Here is an 18,568-nt window from a genome sequence, read left to right on the forward strand (position 1 = left end):
CAGAGTTGATGCAACTTTCTACTACAGATTTCTCACTGCTTGTTCCCAACTCAGATCATGTTAAAAACGCTTACAAGTCAAATCTAAAATATCTTTATGATTTGTTTTACTTCAGCAATTTGTATTTTTGGTTAGATTTATACATAAGTTTGAGTTTTGCCATTTATTTAATTGCTTCAGGCTGCCTCTGTCCCTCCAAGTATTTTTGAAATAATTGATTCCTTCTTTATGGCTGTTGCTATATTTTTTCCATTGTAAAATAAAAATACGTATCAGATGAATATGAAAAAATAGCAGAAATGTCTTCCCAATGTTTAACCAGTTTTTGGTTAGGTTTTTAAATGTACAAGGTACTTACGTCAAAACATTTTATGATTTTGTTTTAAAGGACAAGGAAACCCTGATCCACTGGGGTGCCAATATGTTAAGCATCCCCCACTTATCCCACTCACTTCTTTTAGGGAAAAGATTCACTGGCCCTGGGAAAAAACAAACAGAATTCTACACTGGCCTATTACTTTCCTTCCCCAGACACCTCTGCTTTAAATACACTCAGATATGCACAGTAGAGTAAATTTAAAGGAGAAGGAAAGGCATCCTGCACTTGGGGGTGCCAAATGTTAGGCACCCCCAAGTGATTGTATTGACTCACCTGAAACCCCGGGCCGGTGCTCCTATCAGCAGAAAACTGCACTGGCCTGGGTTTATACCAGTGAGCACCATGGAGTGCTTCTCTTCCGTCTTCCACTTTCTTTGCGCGACTGTGCATACGCAGTAGAACGAAAAGCCGAAAAAGTCAGCTATTACGTTTAATTGCACATGCGTTTGCCTGGGGAAATTTGAAGAAAGAAGAAGAAGACGGAAGAGGATCACTCTGTGGTGCTCACTGGTATAACCCTGGGCCGGTGCAGTTTTCTGCCGATAGGAGCACCGGCCGGGGTTTCAGGTAAGTCAATACAATCACTTGGGGGTGCCTAACATTTGGCACCCCCATGTGCAGGATGCCTTTCCTTCTCCTTTAAATCTACTGTCCAAGCCCATGCTGATGATACCTGTATATAGAGACAGATGACTGCACATTATTCTGTTCATTTTTTTCCTAGGCCAGTGCATTTTCTTCCTAATAGGATTGGGGAAAAATGTAGCAATTTCATTTTCTGGGGGCGCCTAACATTTTGGTATACCCAAGTGAATTATTGAATTGTCCTTTAACATGAAATAAATGTAAAGATATGAAACAGAAGAAAAATGGAGCCATCTAGCTTTACAAACACAGCAGTGGGATATTTCTGTGACTATAGTATATTATACGGCTTTTTGTTGCCCATAAGACAGAAACTGAGCAGGTCACAAAATGCACCTACATTAATGTAGTGCATGTAGTGCAAGTTTACTTTAATTACTTCTTTGTTATTATTTAACTTTACTAATTTGTTGTTTGCCTCCCTGCTCCGATTATTAAATTATTTCAGAGATTCAGATGTTTACACTTGTCCTGGATTCCCTTCTCTGCCGGCTTCTCACTAACCTTGGATTGAGCGTGACTGGAAGTTCAGAGTGCCTGCAAGTCTGCAAACATATATAGTCAATACTGATTCACTCAAATCTGACCTAATGACATGCTCTTTATTTTTATTTTTCTCTGATAATGGCAATCTTGTATTATTGGATATGCTTCTTTCAAAATGCAGACCATTACTGTCAGCCCTATACAAGAGAATTTCCTTCTGAAAAGGTGCTGACATTTCTAAATACTTTTGAACAGTACATTCAGTTTCAACATAAACTTGCAAATTGATGGCTTGCTGGATCAATAACTCTATTAACCCAATTATAACTACAAATGCCCTTTCAATTACCTATGTAGTGATTTTTGTTTTGTACATTTCACCCTAAATAAATAAGCATTAGTTCTTGAGGTGAACCTAAAACCTGACTTCCTACTGATATGGCTATGCAGTGCTGAGAGATATCGCTGTCGTTAGCTGGGGTAACAAAGCTGCTTATCCCAAGCTTATATAATACATTTACTTTCTAATCTCCAAGCCATTCCAAATTAAAATCTGGAAAAGATGTGGAATTATGTGTATGTTTGCTTTAGCAGTAAGCCCATTTTTTTTTTTGTTTTTTTTTTAGATATATTCATCTTTAAGACAGAAATTTGGGAATCTGACTTTACCTTTAAAGTCTGCCTAAATCCAATAACTGTTTAGGCTGTCTTTTTCCCCAAAGTTCAAGTTAAAATTGAGAAGAGGGGTTACATGAAACCACCCCTCCCAGTTACCTTGTGTTTACACCCTTTGTAGAACAAGTATTACTAAATTAGTCAAAAAGAAGGACAGTGAATTATAAAACTGTACCAGGACCGACTTGTCCAATTTAAAGTTATTCATATTCTGAAAAAATGAGGGAGCAGGCTCAACGAGAGAGTTTCCAGTGGCAAAGCTAAAAGAACTTATCATTTGCTACAGGAGCGTGCAACTATAAATGCAAACTGTATTATGGTGCATGCTGTAATATTATAGACCCCAATGTCTGCTTTATAGCAGGTCGTCTAATTTTCATGATATACAAAGAACATTACTGTATTTAATAGATGAGTTGTACAGTCCCTATTATATATTAAAACCAGCTTTGGGAGTGTATTAAAAGTAAGTTTAGAATGTTCTATAGTTGCTGAAGACAGATAAAGATATATATATATACTGTATTTTGTTTAATATTCTAATTGCTTTTATTAGGTTTCCTGGTGGTGCTGCATTTTCAAAATGTCTTAAATGATTTCTAAATGATGGTAAGTTTCTCTGAGCAGTCAATAGGGTCAAACTTACCTACCACAGTACCTGAGGATCTCCTGGTGGACCCATGTTCTAATGTGGCACAGCCTAAGATTGCTTCCATCAGCACATTTTTATTTCCACCATTTTATTTCCACCACTTCTATAACACCTATAGCATTTAGCACTGTGAGAGATGGCCCTTGATGTGAACTTTCCTGGTAGGCCCTAAAAGTTCCAGTCCAACTAATCAAGTGAGATGGAAAAATAGAGAAATCCCTTCAAAAACATCAGATACTCCACAGGGAACGGGGCGGTTGAGTTTAAGATTTGTAATTCAGATTGTTAGGCAGTAAAAATTATGAAAACAAAATATGTTATGACACTTCTAATTAACAGCCTGGAAGATATGTGTATCCAAAAGTAAATGTCAGCTATGATAGTATATTAATATAGATTGTATTAATTATCACTTCCACTAAAGTATAAGTAAAAAATAACAGATGTCTATTGATGTTTGCTCAGAATGTATACACAGAGATGCTTTGAAATAATAATGTTTGACTCTAGTTACTATTACAGTACATGTACTAGAAAAAAATGGCTTCTACTGTACTATGCTTGTCTGCGTTGTCTCTGAAGCAGGTAAAAATGGTTTCATGTTTGTGCCAGTTTCTTTTAAATGTAGGAAGCTCTTGTTATCTTCTTCAGGCTCAGTTGACAAAAAACTGTAATTTATGTAGTTATACTTCTTGCTGCTACAGGCACATAAGATTAACCTATAATTATTTGATGCCCATCCAAAAAAACTAAAGACCAAGAACAAACCAAACATCAACAGTTGGCACATGTTTTTTTAGTATTATAGGACAAAGGCTGGTATATAAAGGAATAGTTTTGTCTAATGAATTCCAGTAACCCACAGGAACTAAGATATTTCCTTTCAGAAAGATAACTGGTTTGCAACCTCTCCTAGATAAGATCACTTGGGAAGACATGATCTGCATATACCCATGGTCTTTTGCAGAACAAATATTGCTACGTGCACATAAATCTGCATTACTTTAAAATTCCGGGAAACACTATGGGGCAGAGTTATCAAAAATCAATCATTTTCCCAGTGGGAAAGTTTAGTAAAAGCTGTATAGTTTCATAGCTATGAAAAGTTTAATTTTTGGAAAAAATTATTTTACTCTTGTTTTAAATGCATATTTTTCCTCATGGGAGTTGTGCCTAAAACTGGCTATCAATCTGCTGTGTGGTGGCGGGTGATATGATTATAAACTATGATCATGATAATCTTGTTACCAGTTTTCCAGCATTCTCTCCAGATTTTAAAAATAAGAGAAATGTTTTTTGTGCCATGAGGAATTGTCTTATAACAGTTTTCACAAATACACTGTACTAAACTGTGGCAAAAAAGAAATCAACGGGGGGGAAATAGGTTGAGAACTTTTGTTGATATTGTATATAATGCTTTCTATTTTCACACAAACAGAATGAAAAGAAAATAAAGAAGAGGAGAAAACAGTGTGAGGCTTACTCTTTTTTTGTATCAAACTTATTTTAAGGATTTTGACATTTTCATTTTCCAACTGCATTGATTTGCAAAGAAGGCAACGTTATGTAGAATACTGTAAACAGTAAAACCATGTAGAAAACCAAACAGTAGAATGATAAGAAGCAAGGAAAATGAAGGACAGAAAAAAAAAAACACAGCCAAGGAAATCCTTCAGGAGCAATAAACAACTAGGGGCAGTATTAATGGGGGAGCATAAGAGACATATGTGAGTCCATGGGGCAAATGGGCGTGAATTCGCTAGCGTTGGGGAATTTACGTTACTTCGCAAATTCACTAACGGACGCTGGCGTAACTTCGCTAGTGTTACTTCGCAGCCTTACGCCTGGCGAATTTGCGCAATGGACGTAACTACGCAAATTCACTAACGAGCGCATTGTTCTGAACGCTACCTTTTACCCTAGACTTCCTTCACCACCTCAGACCAGGCGAAGCGCAATAGAGTAGATAGGAATTGCTTCAAAAAAAGTTAAAATTTTTTCTAAGTTCCAAAAAACGCTGGCGTTTTTTTTTATTATGGGTGATAGGCTGAAAATGATCGAAATTTTTTTTGGGGCTCCCCTCCTTCCCCCCTACATTTCCTAACTCATGGCAACTTAATTACATAGTGGGTACATGTGTAGGGCAACTTCGGATTTTAGTGAATTTGCGGGGCGCTAGCGAAAATACGCCTGGCGAAGTGCGGCAAAGCGGACGCCAGTGCAACTACGAATCTTAGTGAATGTCCCACTATATGTCCATAAATCTGGCGGGAGAGTCCTCTAAGTACAAGCTCATCTGTTCCATTGTAAAAATTGGTTGAATTTTTGGTAAGCAAAGCTGAAAGTCAAGGCTGTTTAAAGTCAGTCAAGAGTCCATTTGGCGAAAACATGCCTGGAATTAGTTTTGCTAGGTTTATTAAGGCCTTTATTAGGTAGACTAAAAAGCAAATGGGATGGGGAATTCAGAATATTGTGAGTTAAGCTGGCCATACACGGAGAGATCCGATTGTTTGGCGATGTTGCCAAACGAGAGGATCTATCCCCTATATGCCCGCATTGAGGTAGGCAATATCGGGCTGATCCAATCGTGGGCCCTAGGGCCAAATGATCGGATCATAATGCTGGCAATATGGGCGGTCGGATTGAGGGGCCGCATCTGTGAACAGATGCGGGCACGATCCAACAGAGTTTTTAACCCTGCTCGATCGACATCTGGCTGACTTTCAAGCAGATATTGATCTGGGAAGCCCGTTGGAGGGCCCCACACACGGGCCAATGACCTGCGACTCAGTCTGCCGGCAGCTTTTATTGGCCCGTGTATGGCCACCTATTTCAGTAGATCAACAGTCATTATCCAGAAATCTTTAGATGTGGCACAAGATCACCAAATATATATTGGGAAGCTGATATCTTAAAACCCCCTAAAGCAGAGTAGAGAAGTGGCAGGATTGATCTTGTTTTCTCTGGGGGGTCACATACCACCATATTAATAATTTAAAGTCAATTATTATTATTATTATTAACATGTATTTATATAGCGCCAACATATTGCGTAGGTTTTAAATATTTGGAATATCTAGTTTTGTCCCAAATTTTCCAGGCCCAAATCTTGTTTTTTCATGTTTTTTTGAGTCTACAGTGCACTCAAGCAACTTGTGAAACTTTATTTTTTTTCATCCAATAGTGTACAGGTTTCACTCATATATTCATTTTCAGATTCAAATCAGGGAGAAAACATTATTTTATGGTTTATCATGTGAAACATATAGGTGTGATTCAATTGGAGGAGAAAAGAAACTCTTAATTTAGTTCTAGATCCACACTTCAATAGAATTTTCATGTGATAAACAGTGAGATAAGTTATTATTCACCAAATTGCATCTGGCTTTAAGGGACAATCTAAAACTGAATCAGGAGATAAGCTTTTCTCATCAAATTGAATCTGGCCCAATGGCTTCAAAACTATTGTTTTCTAGTTTTCCATTACTAGTTCTTTTCTATATGTACTACATTTGAACTCCTTTTATAGTATTTAATTCAGGGATCTGGCCCATTCCAGATTTAGGATGCTCAGTATTTCATGGAAATAGCACAAATCATCATGTAAACTGATGGCACAATAGCCTCTGCAGGGCAAGCAGGACAGTTCTTAAATTAAACCTTTTTATCCAAAAATAAATAAGAAGAGATGATCAGAAAATGACTCCATTTATCTTGGTTGAACCAATACATGTGAACATTGGTTCTAAAGGTGGCCATACACGGATAGATCCGCTCGTTTGGCGATGTCGCCAAACGAGCGGATCTCCCTCCGATATGCCCACCTTGAGGTGGGCAATATCGGGCAGATCCGATCGTGGGCCCTAGGGCCCAACGATCGGATCCTAGCATTCACAAACGGACGGTCGGATCGCGGGACCGCATCAACTAACAGATGCGGCCGCGATCCGACGGGGTTTTTAAACCCATCCGATCGAGATCTGGCCGACTTTCGGCCAGATCTCGATCAGGGAAGCCCGTCGGGGGCCCCCATACACGGGCCAATAAGCTGCCGACACGGTCTGTCGGCAGCTTTTATCGGCCCGTGTATGGCCACCTTTAGTCTTCATATGTCCTTGGTAAATTACTCTACTCTCTATCAATGCCTCAGAATACTACAATAAAAAGTAATTGTTTCTGTTATTCCTAAAGAATCTCTGGTGCCCTTACTAGTACAGGTATGGGACCTGTTACCTAGAATGTTCGGGACTTGGGGTATTCCGGATAATGGATCTTTCTGTAATTTGGATTTTCGTACATTAGGGGGCAGATTTATCAAGGGTCGAATTTAGAAGTGAAAAAAACTTTGAAATTCGACCATCTAATAGGGTAGTCCGACATTCGAAGTTGTAGGATTTTTAAGATCATACGATCGTACTTCGAAATGTACAATGGTACAATGGTACAATGTACAATGGTATGATTTAATCGTACCATCGTACGATTTTACAAAAAAATCCTTTGACTTCTCAAAACTTAGCTAAATACTGGCTATAGGTTCTAGGAGGTCCCCATAGGCTAACATAGCAATTCGGCAGGTTTGAGGTGGCAAAGTGTCGAGGTCGAAGTTTTTTAAAGAGACAGTACTTCGATTTTCGAATGGTCGAATTTGTGAAGTATTTTCCATTTGAGTTAAAGTCGAATTTGGCCTATTCGATGGTCGAAGTACCAAAAATTACTTTGAAATTCGAATTTTTTTTATTCGAAAATTCACTTTGACCCTTAGGGGCAGATTTACTAAGCTTGAGTGAATTTTCGAAGTCCAAAAAGTTCGAATTTCAAAGTAATTTTTTGGATACTTCGACCATCGAATAGGATACTACAACTACTTTGATTCGAAGTAAAAATCGTTAGAATATTCGACCATTCGATAGTCGAAGTACTGTCTCTTTAAAAATCCTTTGATTTCAATACTTCACCAAATTAAAGCTACCGAATTGCTATATTAGCCTATGGGGACCTTCCAGTGCATTTTTTAGAATTTTTGGCATTGAATAAAAATCTTTCTATATTAGCCTATGGGGACCTTCCAGTGCATTTTTTAGAATTTTTGGCATTGAATAAAAATCCTTCGATCACTAAAAATCATTTGAATTGTTTCTATTCGAAGGAGTTAATCGTTCGATTTGAAGGATTTAATCGTTCGATCGAACAATTTTTATTCGATCGATCGAATGCTATTTTATTTTTCAATTCGATGGTCGAATTTTGAGGGTTTTAGCCCCTTGAAATTCGACCCTTGATAAATCTGCCCCTTAGTAAATGGGCCCCTTAGTCTACTAGAAAATTATGTAAACATTAAATAAACCCAATAGACTGTTTCTGGATCCAATAATGGTTTAATTATAGCTCAGTTCAGATCAAGTGCAACACACTGTTTTAATGTTACAGAGAAAAAGGAAATCATTTTTAAATTTGTATAAAATGGAGTCTATGAAAAATGGCTTTCCATTATTCCGAGCTTTCTGGATAATGGGTTTCCGGATAACGGATACCATATTATACATGCATGTTTTTCCACTATGCAGAGATGCACATTGAAATTCAAGCACCTTTTTGCCTCTGCATCTACAAGCAGAAGCCAAACTGAGTTACAGTGGGATAACAGGCCATGCTCCTATTAAGGTTTTCCGAATATATTAGATTTTTCTGAACACATTTAATGCATTTGATTCGGTTAAATGTAAATTACATTTTGTTTTTTTCATTATATATTCCTTTAAAATAACAATTACTGTATGCGCTCTTGCTTGCTTGAGAAGTGGGCACTGAAAACAGATTACAAGTGAATTGCGAAAGTGGTGGCAGGAATTTTATATAAGCCTTTTTACTGAAGCATGAGATGAATATAAGTAAAATCCAGTCAAATGCAGAATAAACCATGTTAATATTTTGACTGAGGTTGCTTTCTTCTAGGGAAACACAATTTAACATGTAGAAAGAACTGTAAAATGCTTAGTGAAAGAAAAGTGAATTCACTGAATCGAAAAGATTACTGCAATAATTTATTTGAATAAAGCAATGATTATTAATCATTCCCCAGTCATATGAAATCTGAAAACAAAATAGTATGAATAGTTTCAACGTGTAATATCTTCCTGTGAAGTGTAGTATTAGGTAGAAATGTTTTAGTGTCTAACAGAATTGTTATTTTTTAATCCAGACCTTCAATTTGTAGAGGGCAATGTGGTTTCCAGTGCAACAGTTTAATTAAATTCTAGAAGCCTCTAAAGCTTTGCTCACAAACAACATTCTGTTTTGACTTTATATTGCCTATCATTATGGGCAGTTTACATGACATAATAGAAGGCAGGGCAGGATTTCAGATGACAGTGGGATAGATGCATTTTTATGGGCAGAACTTCATCCATGTGTGCTTTGTGCCATGTCACAGATATAGAATATAGACCACAGGAGTCAAAGTGACTATAAAAAGACTTGCCTTATCCTTTAAAGAAGCACTATATTCCCTTGTTGAATATGAGTTTAATTAATAGGGTCTGTGCTGAACATACAGTCTAACAAACAAGGGAAAATTGTGCTCACCTCTAATTTTTAAAACCATTAGGCGGGGGTGCAATGAGGCTGTGACCACAAATTACATATAGACAAATACAAGAGTCCTCTGCACTCAAGGTATTGAGAAATGTTGTGCATACAGCTATTAAACATTGCCTTTTCCTTACCCTTGTTTGTCCATATATTGCAATATATTTAATCTGGCCAACTACGTCAAAGTCATCCCATATCTGGCCAGTCCTACACTCAAATTGCATCTGATTCATTAAGAATTCTATTGCTTCATTATACATTTTAGTCCCTTTGGAAAATGTATAATGAAGCAATAGAATTCTTAATGAATCAGATGAAAATTGAGTGTAGGACTGGCCAGATATGGGATGAGTTTGACGTAGTTGGCCAGCTTAAATATATTGCAATATATGGACAAACAATCCCTGTTTTGTTTAAAGGGTAAGGCATTTTTAGAAGCTGTATGCACAAAATGTCTCAAAATGTCTTAAATATATTGATAATGGGTTGAGTGCAGAGGACCTCTGCATTTTAATAGTAGAAATTTGGAAAACTAGGATGTTTTTAAAATGAAAAGCATAAGAAGAATATATTTTCAGCATTAGTCCTATTTGTTGTACAGGTAGGTGATCTGTTATCCAGAAACCCATTATCCAGAAAGCTCCCAATTACTGGAAGGCCATCTCCCATAGACTCAATGTTAACCAAATAATTGAGATTTTCACAAATGATTTTCTTTTTTGCTGTAATAATAAAACAGTACCTTGTACTTGATCAAAACTAAGATATAATTAATCCTTATTAGAGGCAAACCACTGTTATTGGGTTTGTTTAATGTTTAAATATATTTTAAGTATAATTAATGCATGGAGATCCAAATTACGGAAAGATCCCCATCCAGAAAACCCCAGGTCCCAAGCATTCTCGATAATAGATCCCACACCTGTACTCATTTTAGTTAATTGTATGTAAGTGTATACTGCTGGTTTGAGACATATATTAGATCTCTAAAAAAAATACATGTATAGTGCAACTGTAAAGAGGCATTTAAGTCAATCTACCACCTAGTTTGACCATTGCTTGAGTATTAAGACCTTGTGCTGGACCTTGTGCTCTGAACTCATTCCCAGCCTTCTTGTTCCTGTTTTGTCTCCTCTTTTGATTTCTCTCCTGATTATGCCCTGCTGCCTTTTCTGTGTCTCCAGCCTCCCGGTTGTTCCATTTCAGCCTTTTCATGCCTCCTCTTTGGTTACTTTAAGGTACCCTTTGAACTCTCTCCTGTGGTTCTCCAAATTAAAGAAATAGATGTGTAGATGTCAATATATCTTTGTTCCCTTTTACCCCCAAATTCCACAACTGGAGTTTTCCACATTTAAAATACTCTTCTCCAAACTTCATGAAAAACGTGCTTCTAAAGTACCTTGTAGCACATCATTGCTCACCTATACTTCTGCTAAAGGCTAACATGTAGTTCTTCATATTATTATGCATAAATGTTATTCATATTTGCTGGTCCTCTCTGGTTATAGAATATCTAAGTATATATATAAATATATATAATATGTGTGTGTGTGTTATTAGGACATTAGGATTCTACGTATGTAATATGGTCATGTTTGAATTTCATTAATGTTGCTAAGTCTGGGAATAACCTGGATCTTCAAATATTCTATATTTAGCAGCTAAACCACTAGAATTATGGCTTGCTGAAAAATAGCAGCTTTCATAAATATTAGCGCAGTCAAAGAAAGGTGATAAGTGGAAGCTCTAACAGAACTGATAAGTGTTGAACCACAGGATTTATTTGCCTGATTAAAATTGACTAGCAATAGGGAATGGGCAATAGAGACAGGAAAATACATGGAGGCAGCACAGAAATATTCTTTTTTTTATTGCTTCTTTTTTTACTTTAATTTTCTTCTTTCACATTTTCTGTTTCACGGGGTGCTTTGTGCTTCAAGCCAAGGCTTAAATAGCATTCCTTTATGCACTGACATTGAAAATATTTTATTTCACTAAACATAATGCTAAAATGCCATTAAGTAAAAGGTTAGATTGTGCGAAAGGTTCTTTGTCCATGTGGCTTTCATTATGCAGAGGCATTTGTCTTTCCTGTGGTGGTAGAAATATAGGGCATAAAAGGTGCTGGAATGGAAACATTGCAGAGAAGTATTTGCTTCACTGTTAGAGAGTATAGAAAATGAATTCTGCATAGCAAACCAGTCTACAGAATGTGTTTCATCAGTGCTGGGGCAAAAGAAGCTGCATTGCAGTAATGAAAAAGTTTCTAATATCACATTCTTTAATCTCATTGCCAGTATTGGCAGGGGGCACACACATGCATTTTGATTGTCTTAGGGAGAACTGTGTCATTCAAAATGTCCTTCTCTGTCAGTAGTTACAAAGGAGGTCCCATGCACTCAACCCATTATCAATAGTGATGGGCGAATTTATTCGCCAGGCGCGAATTCGCGGCGAATTTGCGCGATTCGCGTCCAGCGAATAAATTCGTGAAGCGCCCGCGAAAATTCGCCGGAAAAAACGGGCGCCGGCGTAGAAAAAACGGGCGCCGGCGTCAAAAACGAGACGCCGGCGCCGTTTCGCGAATTTTTCGCCGTTTCGCAAATTTCGCGCGAAATTCGCGAATTTTTCGGCGAAGCGAAACGGCGCAAATTCGCCCATCACTAATTATCAATATATACAGGCCACTTGTGCATTAAGCTGCTAAAATGCCCTTCCCTTTAAACAAAACAGGGATTGTTTGTCTATATATTGCAATATATTCAAGCTGACCAACTACGTCAAAGTCATCCCTAGTCTGGCCAGTCCAACACTCACTTTTATCTGATTCATTAACAATTCTACTGCATCATTATACATTTTACACAGGAACTACGTTTTCCCTTCAAGTTGCTTGCTTTCCAGGTTAAATCTCCCAAAACGTTGTCCTTTTATTGACCAACTCTGGGTTCACCTGACTATGGCTGGAAAGGGTGGGAGCCAGTCACTGCTCCCGTATAAACTATTGCTCACCACTAAATATTAAACCATTAGGCTGGGGTTCAATGACGCTGTGACCACAAAATTCAAAACAAAAACAAGAAGCTTCCCTGTCAGTAGCCAGTTCCCATTCTGTTGAATATGGGCTGCTCCACTTTAGGGAAGATTGCAGTGACATTAATTATCATAACTATGCCTATGCTCATTTAACGGCAATGAGGTGTGACATTGAACAATACCTTTACAATTTCTGCAGTAAGGTGCAGGTCCAGACTGGGATTCACAATAGGCTCTGAGAAATACCAGCAGAGGCCCAAGGCCCAATAAATAGTGACTGTCTATGGCATCTTATAGTAGCCCCTCTGCCATTTGCCCGAATCTACAGATTGCTGTTCCAGCCTGGTAAGGTGCCTCTCTGTGAAGCAAATCTTGTATAACTTGATAACAAGTATGGGTTATATTTTTTACCAGGGCTGTAACTTAACCAATCAAATTTCTTCTTTCATTGGTTTAACTCCATCAGACTCCTACAGGTTAATTGTTGATTGGTTGCTTTGATTTTTTCCAATAGTGCACTGAATTTAGCTAACCTTTTAGTATTCCAAGTAGTATTTATCAAAATGTCCCATTATTTATTACCTTACATTACATTGCAGCACCTCCACACCTGCCCCTGAAAGACACAAGAAGGTGAAAATGCTACTTTAAACTTCAATACAAAAAAAAAAAATTAAAATTTTTAAATAGAATGTAAATTTATATGTGGTGAACTAAAAACAAATGAACTGTTAAGAAGTTTTGGAAGGTGAACAACCCCTTTAATGGCAGTCTTATGTCTTAAAAATAAGTGTCTGTCTTGCAGATTACTCCCTTGTAAAAGCTACAGTGGGGGAAGATCAGCCTGGGGGACCAGTCCTTTGGTCAGAAGAACTTTTCCCATAAAATGAAACCATGCAGACAGGTAAATATTAGGACCACTATATGGGGTTTACCATGGCATGGTATGGTGGCTTGGCAATTTTAAAATCATAAGCTTGTATTAAAACCCCTGTTTTTAAAAATGCTTTTGCACAGGCTTAATTACTAATTAAACAGGGAAAGACAATGTACATTGATCAATGCCCTTTTTTTGTAAGTTTGTAGTAAATTTGGCCAGATCAGAATCACTTATATTTTGCTTCCAAAACTCCTTGAAATTCAAGGGCGACGGCTTCAGTCACATCTCCACATTTTGCCAGGCGAAAATTCGCCAGGACAATGCTAAATCACTAAAATGCGAAGTTGCGTCCAGGGCACCGAACAATGGCAAAGTTTCGTTAGCATTAATTCGCCAAGCAAAGCGAAGTTACATTAGCATTGGCTAATTTGCATACGGCGGAAAGTTAAATTTCAATGGATATATATGTTGCAGCAAATACATTACACTGCACGAGCCCAGGGAACCTTAATAAAATAAATAATTGTTGTTGTTATAATGCCCTACACATGTGTCCAGTGTATAGTTTATGTGCCATATATAAGGAAATGTAGGGGGGAAGCTGGGTACCCTAAAAAATATTTACGATCTTTTGCAGGCTATCACCCTGAAAAACTGAAAAGTCGCCAGAGTTTTTTGGGACTTGAGGAACTCCTATCTACTCTATTGCACTTCGCCTGGTCTGAGGTGGCAAAGGCAAGTCTGGCACAAGAGGTAACTAACGTTCATTAAAATCTGCATCTTAGTGAATTTGCGTAGTTACGTCCATTCGCCTGCCATTAGAGTGCGAAGTAGCACTAGCGAATTTACGCCAGCGCCCTTTAGTAAATCTGCAAAGTCCCGAAATAATGTCACGCTAGTCACTTGCACTTTAGTTAATTTGCCCCCTTATGTGAATTATTGATCAATGCACTCAACTCAATGACTACTGTAGCCTACTATCCTAACGTCCTACATCTCAGTTATTGACTACTCATTCTATACAAAATAGTCCTTATCTTATCTCTTATCTCTTATCACTTATCTCTTCTGATTTACATCCCTTCAAGAAATATCTTTCTCCTGGAGCCAGATTACATTTTCTATTTTGTATAATCTTGTACTTGTGTTATTTAAAGCATTTCACTGCCCTGAAACTAGCGGTTACATTTCATTCCAAATTGCATCCTTTTTCCTTGCTTCTGCTTCATTCACATTTCTGCAGGGACAGTAATACATATATGAATATTTTAGTACATTACAACATTATATATGAATTCATATAGTATAAATGTATATATATATATATATATATATATATATATATATATATATATATATATATATATATATATATATATATATATATATATACACAGTATATATATATATATATATATATATATATATATATATATATATATATATATATATATATATATATATATATATAAATTTTTTTCTGCAGGGACAGTAATAAATGAATATGAATATTTAGTACATTACAATATATATGAATTCATATAGTGTATATATATATATATATATATATTTATATATATATATTTCAATTTGCTTGAATGCATCTGTGATTGCCAGAACAGAAAAGCAAATTGTGGGTTAGTCAGGGTGATGCTAGGAGTTATAGTTCACCAGAAAGCAAGGAACTGAATCAGCATTACTTTAGCTGGGGTAGCATTCTTATTCAATGAGAAATGTTTCAAATGACTGTCCGTTTCTTCTGTTGTCCTGAACTCTCTGACAGCATTTTAAGTATGAATGATGCATTAGCTGTAGATTATAAATGACAATGAACCATTGATTGGCTTTGACTTCTTCAGGGACCTGACAGGTACTTCTTTTTGATAAGTTTTTGGTTTGTTTCTCGGATCAGCAATTTGCTTTCACCGCAGTGGGGAATGGTAATAAAGCATTGGCTGTGAACATCTGCAGCAGTGCATGTTGCTAGGGAAGAGGATGTAATTTAACATTATTAGCATGCATATAAAGACGCTTGCTGAATGCCATCACAATAGGAGCAGTGGTTCTCCATACAGGGTTTCTGCTTCCCCAATAGCTTGGATTTCATTGTTTTCTTAAAGCCCCACCATCTATCTGCTTATTTTGACATGTGGAAATTCTGGAAAATACTGGAGTAATAAAGCTGTGGTGGCCAGATTTGAGATCTTATTAATGTCTACATTTAGGCATGTTTCCCTAATGAATTTAAATAGTAATTCACTATTTTGAACTAATTTAAATATAAAATGTAGACCCTTAGGGGTATATTTATCAAAGAGTGAAGTGAGAGATCGCCACAGTCCTCTAGCGTGAAATTCCGCCACTCTCCATTCATTTCTATGGGGGTTTTAAAGGTGTATTTATCAAAGGGTGAACTTTCACTTTCATCCCATAGAAATTAATGGAGATCTGTAGCCATCTCTAAATTCACTCTTTGATAAATCTACCCCTAAAGTATTACTGACACTAAAAAATTATGATTCAAAATATTAATGTACATCAAAAGTTACCTATAGCTCATGTTGATCGTTTTTCACTCATAGTTCTGCTTTTGTAAGTAATTGTTACTTGAAGTTCCTAAACCTGACTGTTTTGACAACCTGACTCTCCCTTCTCAACATGTTAGTTAGAGTTTCTAATTCTAAAGGACTGTTGAAGCTTAAATATGGCAGCCCCCTCAGAGAGGAACATGGGGGATTAGATGGGTAATGTAAAAGCATCTGTAAATACTTTTATGGCAAAAATATAGCTAGCATGTGAAGGCAATTATGAAAGATGTAAAAAAGGTGTAATTTCTGGTGTCAGTATCTCCTTAAAGGGGTGGTTAACCTTTAAGTTAATATTTAGTATGTTATAGAATGACCAATTCTAAGCAAATTTTCAAATGATTTTCATTATTTTCTTTTTTATATATTTTTTAATTATTAGCTTGTTAATTGGGGCCACTGACCCCATTTAAAGAACATGTGTTCTGTAAGGCAACAACTTTTGGGGGGGGGTTATATCTTAAGGTTCAAGTTATGTTTTCCACGAAAATTCGAGTTTGGAGCTTTGGATTTTTTTGGTCAAAACTCACATTTTCGGGTTAAGAAAAAACTCTAATCCTAGTTTTTTCTCAAAGGGATACTGTCATGGAAAAACGTGTTTTTTTCAAAACGCATCAGTTAATAGTGCTGCTCCAGCAGAATTCTGCACTGAAATACATTTTTCAAAATAGCAAACATAGTTACATATTTACATAGTTAAATTGGGTTGAAAAAAGACAAAGTCCATCAAGTTCAACCCCTCCAAATGAAAACCCAGCATCCACACACACACCCCTCCCTACTTTCACATAAATTCTATATACCCATACCTATACTAACTATAGCTTAGTATCACAATAGCCTTTGATATTATGTCTGTCCAAAAAATCTGATTTTGTTATATTTAATTTTTGAAATCTGACATGGGGCTAGACACATTGTCAGTTTCCCAGCTGCCTCCAGTCATGTGACTTGTGCTCTAATAAACTTCAATCACTGTTTACTGCTGTACTGCAAGTTGGAGTGATATCACCCCCCTCCCTTTCTCCCCCAGAAGCTTAACAACAGAACAATGGGAAGGTAACGAGATAGCAGCTCCCTAACACAAGATAACAGCTCCCTTGAAGATCTAAGAACAGCACTCAATAGTAAAATCCAGGTCCAACTGACACTGATTCAGTTACATTAAGTAGGAGAAATATCAGCCTGCCAGAAAGTAATTCCATCCTAAAGTGCAGGCACAAGTCACATGACTGGGGCAGCTGGGAAACCAACAAAATGTCTAGCCCCATGTCAGATTGCAAAATTGAATATAAAAAAATCTGTTTGCTATTTTGAGAAATGGATTTCAATGCAGAATTCTGCTGGAGCAGCACTATTAACTGAAGTATTTTGGAAAAAAATGTTTGACAGTATCCCTTTAAATAAGATAGCTTTCGAGTTCATTTGAAATTCATTTGAGGTATAAAAAACTCTAGCATTCGACTCTTTGATAAATCCCCCTTAATGTTATTGCTATTTTTTTTCATTACCTCTCATATACATATTCCAGTCTCTTATTCAAATCAATGCATGGTTACTAGGGTAATTTGGACCCCCAGCAACCAGATTGTTAAAACTGCAAATTGGATAGCTTCTGAATAAAAAGCTAAATAACTCAAACCCCACAAATAATCAAAAATGAAAACCAATTGCATATTTTCTTAGAATATCCATCTCAACATCATACTAATACATCTAATGCAATTCTATAAAAAAAAAAACCTTCATATGTATGGGCCTGCTTATGGGTCTCTATCTAGACATAATCTCTACAACATGTAACTGGTCCCAGTTTTTGTAATACGTAAGCCATGACTTAAAGAGACACTTGCTCCACATGTGTTCAATGAATAGGGTTTGCACCAAATATAATATGTTTTGGGGGTTATGTAGTAAAAGGCACCAAGTTTGCCCAAGAGCGGTAACCCATAGAAACCAATCAGAAGGTAGAATTTACTGGTTACCTGTTTAAAAGCAAAGATCCTATTGGTTGTTATAGGTTACTGTTCCTGGGCAAACTTACCCCCATATGAAATAAAAGGTGCTAAGTTTGCCCAGGAGCAGTAACCCATAGCAACCAATAAGATGTTTGCTTTTAAACAGGTGACCAGTAAATTCTACCTGCTGTTTGGTTGCTGTGGGTAACTGCTCTAGGGCAAACTTAGAATAGTTCCTTTTATTTCATATGGGAGTTTGTCTATTGTTTTAATCATGAAAAATCTATGTATTTGTTATGTCTTGTCCTAAACAGGGCAAAAGGGGAAATGAAAGCTACTCCTTGTTTGGTACTTGTGTGTGAGATAATTTGATCACCAGTGCACAGCTATGAAGAAATCCATTAAGCAGAAGGATTATCTGTGCACTGGGAATCTAATTTCCTACCACACAAGAACAAAACATAGAAGAGCTTTAATTCCCCCATTTGCTCTCTAGCTCAACAAATAATTAAAAAAAAACATAATTTCTTATGATTAAAACAATAGTTAAAATGTATGTTCCACAAAGCCCTATCATTGAACTTGGGTATATAATTACATGGTAATATACTGTATAACTAATACTTAACTGTTATGGCATAATGCTTATGTCATAGTGTGATTCCTCTCTGACTCATCTAA

Source organism: Xenopus laevis, chromosome 2L (genome assembly GCF_017654675.1).
Source record: "Xenopus laevis strain J_2021 chromosome 2L, Xenopus_laevis_v10.1, whole genome shotgun sequence".
Classification (NCBI taxonomy): domain Eukaryota; kingdom Metazoa; phylum Chordata; class Amphibia; order Anura; family Pipidae; genus Xenopus; species Xenopus laevis.